Source organism: Meles meles, chromosome 2 (assembly GCF_922984935.1).
Source record: "Meles meles chromosome 2, mMelMel3.1 paternal haplotype, whole genome shotgun sequence".
Lineage (NCBI taxonomy): Eukaryota > Metazoa > Chordata > Mammalia > Carnivora > Mustelidae > Meles > Meles meles.
In genome coordinates, this window is record NC_060067.1 from 14,118,740 (window position 1) to 14,126,848 (window position 8,109).

General features: G+C 36.8%; 1 non-coding gene across 1 annotated transcript; it reads right to left on the reverse strand.

The window, feature by feature from the left end:
• Positions 1–668: 668 nt before the first annotated feature.
• Positions 669–778, reverse strand: LOC123937807. The gene has a single exon (XR_006817594.1). It is a non-coding gene; the product is annotated as a U6 spliceosomal RNA (small nuclear RNA).
• Positions 779–8,109: the final 7,331 nt, after the last annotated feature.

An 8,109-nucleotide genomic window follows, 5' to 3' on the forward strand; every position in this document is an offset into this window, starting at 1 on the left:
ACTGAAAAACTGTTGAAAAGGAGAACTACTTTTACTAAGCTTAACAAATTTATCTGAAGATTCTGTACTTAATTTTTCTCTTCACAAAAATGTGCTTAGCCTCTTATTTTTTTCCCAAATGATGGCAGTGAGCTTTAAAATGTAAGAAATAATTTTAATTTGGTAAACTTTAAAGCATAAATTACTTTAACTACCTTATACTGATAAGCAGGATAGTAGGTGGAATCTCCCTTCCATCCTATGTGCAGCTCAGGAAGGCGATAGGACAAGAAGATTGATTTCCATATCTCCCTGCACACGGTCAGCCAAGCAGCCACTGAAGATTGCATCTCTAGTGCTCTTGTTTGTATGTAAAACAGTCAACAGCACTTAGGACTAAACACAGACCTTCATTATGTTAACCAGCCAGGAGTGGGGTCTTGAAGAAGAAAATATACCCATAATTATATGCATAGCATCCTTAAGAAAATATGGAAATTTGGAAGAGTAGGTAATAGGCCTACTTCTTTTGGAAATTGGAAGTATCAGTCTGCCTTCTGGCAAATCAACAAAAAGGAAAGTTTTCCTCAGGTTCTAGTAACTTAAAACATTTTTAAAAACAGGTTTGCTGAGATATAATTTGTACAATATAAAATTCCCCATTGTAAGTGTACAGTTCAATGAGTTTTAAAAACAAGGAACACTTGATAAATTTGCATGTCATTCTTGTGCAAAGCCATGCTAATCTTCACTGAGTTGTTCCAATTTTCGTTCCAATATATACTGCCAAGTCGAGCACTCTCAAAGAGAGAGCATTCTCTCTCAGAATTTTAATTTTTGGCAGAAAATTGCCACCCAATATTTTTCAGAACATAGGGGAAGGAAATATTAGACTTTTTTATGATGGACATCGTATGTATATTTAATATTTATTTTGGATGCATTTAAGATAATATATGGATAGATAAATAACCAGATTCAATCAAAATGTAGTGAATCTTCATATTAGTTTTAGTATGTAGTTGTAATCCATATTCTATAACTGAAAGAAGACATTTCCTCAACATTAAGAAACATGACTGAAGGGAAAGACTGGTTCATTTTGGAGCTAGGATATGGCCTCTTATCTTTTGACTTACATCGCACTGGGATCCATCAAGTATAGTAATAATAGGTATTATTTATTTTGGTCTCACATAAATCATTCTAAGTTCTCTGCATGTGGCGTTTTGTGTGGTCCTTATGAGAGCTCTATAAAGTGAATGCTATGATTTTCAGTAGTGCATAGATGAAGAAATTGAGGTACAGTGACTTTAGGTATACTGTCCAAAGTCATAAAAATAATTGGGACACCATTGTGGCCCTAGTTCCAGAGTCCATTATACATACTTCTCATTGTCTCCCCTAATGGCCATTGAGCACAAAGGGAAAAGACAAAGACTGGGGTCCATTGTTAGAATTTTCCTTCTGGGGGCGCCTGGGTGGCTCAGTGGGTTAAAGCCTCTGCCTTCGGCTCAGGTCGTGATCCCAGGGTCCTGGGATCGAGCCCCACATTGGGTTCTCTGCTCGGCAGGGAGCCTGCTTCCTCCCCTCTCTCTCTGCTTGCCTCTCTGCCCACTTGTGATCGCTGTCTGTCAAATAAATAAATAAAATCTTTAAAAAAAAAAGAGAGAATTTTCCTTCTGGAGTAGAAGGGGCAAAAGAAAGAATGGAAAGGAAAATTTCCATTATTCTCTGGACAGGTTTTTCCAAGTATCTCACAAACCACGTTCTAATAGTAAATCGTTTTGATGTAAAGATATTTATTTCTAAACTTTTATATTTTCAGATTTGGGGGCTTGATTTATGAATTTTTTAAAAAAATTGGAAATAATTGTCCACAATTCCAAAGGAGAATGGAAAATACAGACAGAATCACCTGTGCTCAACACTGAGCTTTAGGATGGTTTTACCTGTTGCTCTCTCTGCTTGACATTGCTCTGCCCCAGATGTGACACGGCTCATCCGCTTGCATCATCCCATGTCTTTTCAAGAGTCCTCTTCTTAGACCTTCCTATTTACAGCAGTAATGCTCCATATTCTGCCTTGATTCTGTTTTATTTTTCTCTCTTGTACTACCGAACCTAAGTTCAGACCGATACTTCCAACTCAAATCCCAGACCTCAAGGCTATGGCTTAACCTCTTTTTAAAACGATGTCTGCATCTTTATCACTGAGAACGGTGGTTTTTAAGGCCATGGAAAATAATAGAAAATCTGATAACTGCACGTTTTTTTTCTATCTAGAGTTGCACGTGAAATATTCTTAGAGTAACAACTCTAATACTACCATCAATGATTACTGAAGAGTTAGCATTGTTTTGCTTTTGCTCTCTGTGTTAATTTCCATTTTTTACAACTGTTCAATACCTATTGTCTGAGAATATAGCCATTTCATACCATCTTCTCTGCCCTGTCCCTCATTTAGTCTTAGTGCCACAGGTAACTTTGTATTTATGCCCTACCAGTCTTTACATCAGTGTGTCTCTACTCATTCTGCTTGTCAGAAGGTTGTTCTCCATTGGATTCCTTAGTAAGGGCTCAAGGGAACAATATTCCTGGAATTATTGCAGACTGGTTAGAATTTACCTAAGTCATTTGAACTTGAAAATATGCTTTGCTGGATAAAAATAATTCTTGGCTCACACTTTTCTTATTCTTGAATATTTTAAATATGTTAATCACATTTTCTTTCCTCTAAAAGTCATGTACTCTTTTACCTTTGTTTTCTAGGTACGTAGATGATTATTTCTTCCATCCCTCCTTCCCTTCCTCTCTTTTAAACTCACTTAGTTTTACTGGAATATGTCTTTGTTGTTATGGCTCATTTTCACAGTAATGCGATGTACAGTTCCAATATGCAGTTTTACATCTTTTATTTTAGGAAACTTTTATGCAATTATTGGATTTGGTATTTGTTCTGTTTCCTTACTTTTGGTTTCATCTTCTTTCTTCTCCTACTATCCATATGCTCGACTTTTTATTTTTTTTGCCTGTCTTCAATATTTTTAACTTTCTCTCGATTCCTTCTTTTCTTTCATTACTTGTTGAGTTCTAAAGTTTTTCTCTCTCACTTTTTATTTTGCTGAAGCTATCATCTGCTGTGTTTATCCCCTATTTATGTTATTTCTCATTTTTGGAATTCTCTCTTCTTTTATTTCTAATTATATCCAGAGTTATGGAACATTGTTTCTGAGCTTTTCTAGTTCTGATTTATGTTGTTTTCTTTCATGTTTTATAGCATTTTCTTAGTGTTTCTTAGCTAGTTTTGAAATAGTAGGTTACTGTTTTGTGGGCATATTTTTTGGCAGGATTTTATTGTCTGCAGTACATTATTCTGCTTTTTTCACTCTTTTTCTTATGATAATTTTCTATGGGAATGACCTTGATCCTTATGTTGCTCATGTTTATATGAAATGAATTTTTCTAAGGCAAGGCTTAGGAAAGTTTATATAACTTTACAGAGCTCCCTCTTCTGTTGTTTTTATGTTGTTTAAAAATGTGGTAATGTGCTCTCTGGGATTTCATCTGGACTTTTACCCCCTTTTTCTTTGTTGCTTCTATCCTGTTCAGTTTTGGTTTCTCTTCTAGCAATTCCTTTTCAGTGTGGGTTCCCGTCCTCGAACGGCCAGTTCTGGTGGGCCAGTTCTGAGAGCTAACAGGTGTTCTCTGTTCCTGGTTGTTCAGTGTTCTTGGAAGGGGAGAGATTATATTCACAAGCTCCTTATACTTTCAGCTGTTGTTCCCACATTGCTCTCTGCTTTCCAGTGAATGTGTGTTGGCAGTTTTAGTTCCTATTCTCAGACTCTGAAGATACCGCTCTGTTATTTTCTTCCTCTTCCTCCTGTAGAGATGCAGACATCATGAAGTTTTAAAGTTATAGGTAGTTTGCCTCTGCCCCAGGTATTTTGGAGCTTACAGGGATAATTATTCATCAAGTTTTATTATTTTATTTTATTTCTTAAATATTTTATTTATTTATTGAGGGGAGGGCAGGAGGAGGTCAGAGGGAGAGGAGAAGCAGACTCTCCACTGAGCAGGGAGCCTGACCAGACCACTTGGGGCTAGATCCTGTTACTTCAGGATCATGTGCTGAGCTCAAGGCCCAGGCTTAACTGACTGAGCCCTCAGGCACCCCTCATCTAATTTTATTTTATTTTTAAAATTAAAACAAATATATTTATTTATTTGAGAGAGACAGTGAGAGAGCACAAGCAGGGGGGAGGGGCAGAGGGAGAGGGAGAAGCAGGCTCCCCATTGAGCAGGGAGCCCAATGTGGGACTCAATCCCAGGACCCCGAAATCATAACCTGAGCCCAAGGCAGAAGCTTAATCGCCTGAGCCACCCAGGCACCCTCTAATTCTATTTTAAATGCTGTTCTGCTTTACTGGTTTTGCCATCTAAGTGCTCTGATTTTATGTGGGGAATTTGGTGGGATTAAAAGTCTGCAGAGCCTTCTCTACCATCTTCCTAGAATCCTACCTCCTGTGTCGGATTTCAACAAGTACCTTTAATTACATGGCAGCCATTGACTATCCTCAGTAAATTCTTTTTAATATTAATGGATTACATAATACATACATATATATTAATATATTAAAGCCAAAAATTATCAATCACTTAACCTGACACTTTTATTTTTTTTTTATTTTTTATTTTTTTAGATTATTTATTTATTTTTTTGACAGAGAGAGATCACAAGTAGGCAGAGAGGCAGGCAGAGAGAGAGGAGGAAGCAGGCTCCCCACGGAGCAGAGAGCCTGATGCGGGGCTCGATCTCAGGACCCTGAGATCATGACCTGAGCCGAAGGCAGCGGCTTAATCCACTGAGCCACCCAGGCACCCCTAACCTGACACTTTTAAAGATCCTTTATAAGTAGAGTTATTTTGGGAGACTCAGGTCCATCTTGAAATCAATTTATATGAATTTTACCTCAGAGTAAACAGCAAACAACATTTTTTTTTTTTTTTAAGTGATACAGCTTTCAGAGTCATAATACTTTCTGGTAGAAACAATTTTGTGGGGGGAAAAAAACTCCATCTCAACTGATTGAACGCTCAGTTTTCCCTTCAAACGATCAAGTTTGAAGTGTTTTAAAGGACAGTTTTACTCAGATGATGGAAATATGAAAAAGAATAAAAAGGAAAGCATTGCACTTACTTGGAGGCAGTTCTTTTTCTTTGAGGTATGGTGTTTGTTGTAGGCGATTGGAGACTATTGGCCTGTTCATGGCATTAGTGGTAGCCATTTCCAGACAAGGGAAGGCTTTCACAGATAACTCTTAGAGTGCTGTGAAATGATCCAAATTGGAAGGCAAGGAAATGAAAACGTGTACTTGCTTGAAAGACCGTGAATGCTCATAAAAATGAGCTGTTATGGTGGTCTTTCATCCCAATCCCTGCAGATAAAAAGCTATCTCCACATGATTTGCTAAAGCCCTCTTACCTCACTTCCACAGAGCAAGGAATCATGATTCAAAACAGGGTAGGATTTTTCTTTTCTTTTTTCTTTCTTTTTTTTTTTTTTGGTCAAGTTGCTATGGTGAGATAAAAAAAAACAACTCTAAATGTTCATGCAATTGGAATATTTCTTTTATTATGCCTTCTGATAAACTACATACACACTTTTTTTTTTCTTAAAAGGAAATGCTTAAGTGAATTCCTACTCCTTTAAGAGATTCCCCTACTCCTCCCCCCACAGACCAGTAGCTAGGTTTTGCATATTATGGACAGATTTCCAATGTAAATCTGGTTTTCTTCTTCATTCTTTTTTTTTTTTTTTTAAGAATAAGCAGTAGAAAAGAATTCTTTATCTGTTATAAAGCATACATGAATTTTGTCTCATTCTGCTAAGTGTCCTTATTTGTTAACAAAATAACAATGAACAGAGAAATGCTTCTATTACTCTTGATCCCATGTACTCTCCCATGTTAATTCATTTTTCTTCTAAATGAATTTGGATTCCATTGGAAGGGAAAAACAGACTTTAAATTTTATTTATTTACTTATTTCTGCAGTGCTTTTTGAGATGCCTATGTGGATGTGGATGTAAGAAACAAGAAAAAAGCCTGCTCATTGTTTTTTTTTTTTTCTCTGCAATTCCATGCAGACATTTGGGGGCCAGGATGATATTTTCATTTTGTAGTTGCTTTACATGAGGAGTCAGAGAGGTGGTGCATCTAGAGTCTTCTCAGGCTGATATTATTAATGAAAAATAGACTCATGGAAATAATAATGTCCAGTATCTAACCTGATACACAGATTGTTGGACAATATTATCCTGGATGGATGCATGTTTTTTGTATACTCAAATCAAACATTCCTTAAGATCGCGTAGGTTTGGGATGAAACCATTTACTCTATAGATTTAACCAAGATTTTATCAAAGTATAAAACTGACACAGTATTTTCATTTATTCGTCCATTCCGTAAGCACTTACTAGGCATGAGTGTTTTGGGTTTGTTGCAACATATGCTTCCATCCTGCTCTCTTCAAGTTTTGTTTATAGAGATATTTTTTACCTAGAATGTATTTTGCTTTGTTTTTGTTTTTGTTTTTTTGTGACTATTTGCGCTGATAGTTATGGCGCCTAGCTCTAGATCTGTATTCTGCAGTGAAATTTCAGTGTGATCTCTCACCAGATATCTAATCCATTTTCATCTTCGAGGAAAAAGGGGGGGAAAAACTGCTCTTATTATCTGCTGTTTCTAGAAATGAGATTAGAGCAGGTATAAGTTAGCCAGAACTTGGAAGCATCTCACATTACTCAAATAGATGATACTGAGGAGTGACAGTGATTACGAGGATCAATGTATTTTTTCAGACAATGAAATGGGGATAGTTGACTTTTGACTGCATTGGTTATGTCCAAAAATTGACCTCAAAATGGAGATTAGGTAATAGAAACAAGTGAAAATTGTGAAGTTTTGCTAGGGATCAGTGAGATAAGCATGAGAAGGCTTTCTCATATAAACTTTAAGTCTTGGCTCTAACCTTAGCTTTAGCCACAAAGGCAGGTGCTACAGCTAAGTTAGCATCTTTTCTTCCATCCTGCTCTCTTTCCCAAATTAGAGGAGATCCTTCAAGGGAAAAGGGACAGGGGTGGGGGAGCACCTATGATGGGGGTACCTTATGATTGGCCAAGAAAGAAAGAAATGATGACCATGTTTCCTGTCAGTGGCATATTACAAGGACCTGAAGCAAAATAATATCTCAAGGAAAGGGTTGCTTTCTAGCTGGGTCAGAGAAAAGTTAGGGATTCTACCTAAAATATGACTTCCTCGAGGAAAAACTATATTAACATGGAAAGTTAATGAGGGAATTGAAATTATCCTTCGATAGATGTCTGCCTTGCTTATATATTTGCAGTGAGGTAGTAAAGTGTGAGAAATGTCCCCTACTGGCATTGTAAAAATATGGGTGTTATAATTAATTAAGATGATATATTGAAACATTGGCAAAGTTTAGTGTTTGCTAATACATATATGGCACAATTTCAGCCAGGGTTATTGTTGTTGTTATCTAATCTCACAACATATGCTTTTTTAGGACTGTCATCTTTTTAGAATTTCCAAAGGAAATAAAAATCAGGCCATTATCTGACTTTTGTTCCTGAGAAACTAATGAGCAAGAGTCATTACTCATAACAGAGTAATTAATTGGGTTTCCACTCTGTGCCAGACAGTGAGCTGGGATCTGGGCTCACTTAGATAAGAAACAGTTCTTTTTCTCATGGCACTCACAGTGTAGGGAGAGACAGGTAAACAAATCATTGCCATATAAGTTGATAAATGCTATAATAAATGTATGAACAGATGCCATGAACATAGAGGAGGGTGTATTTAAGTGCCTCCAGCAGAAAGCAAGGGTTATCAGAGTAGCTGGTACATGCCTTGTAATAAGACTTCACAAAGTTGAAGAGGAAGGGAGAGGAAAAGCAACTTTAAAGCATTAGCAGCACAAAGATACACGAAGTTTGAATGAAGACAGGGTCAATTCGAAAAATAGCTTTACTATGCTGCCAAAGACAAAATTTTTTAAAAAATTTTATTTATTTATTAGAGAGAGAGCATGAGCAGGGGGAGTGGCAGA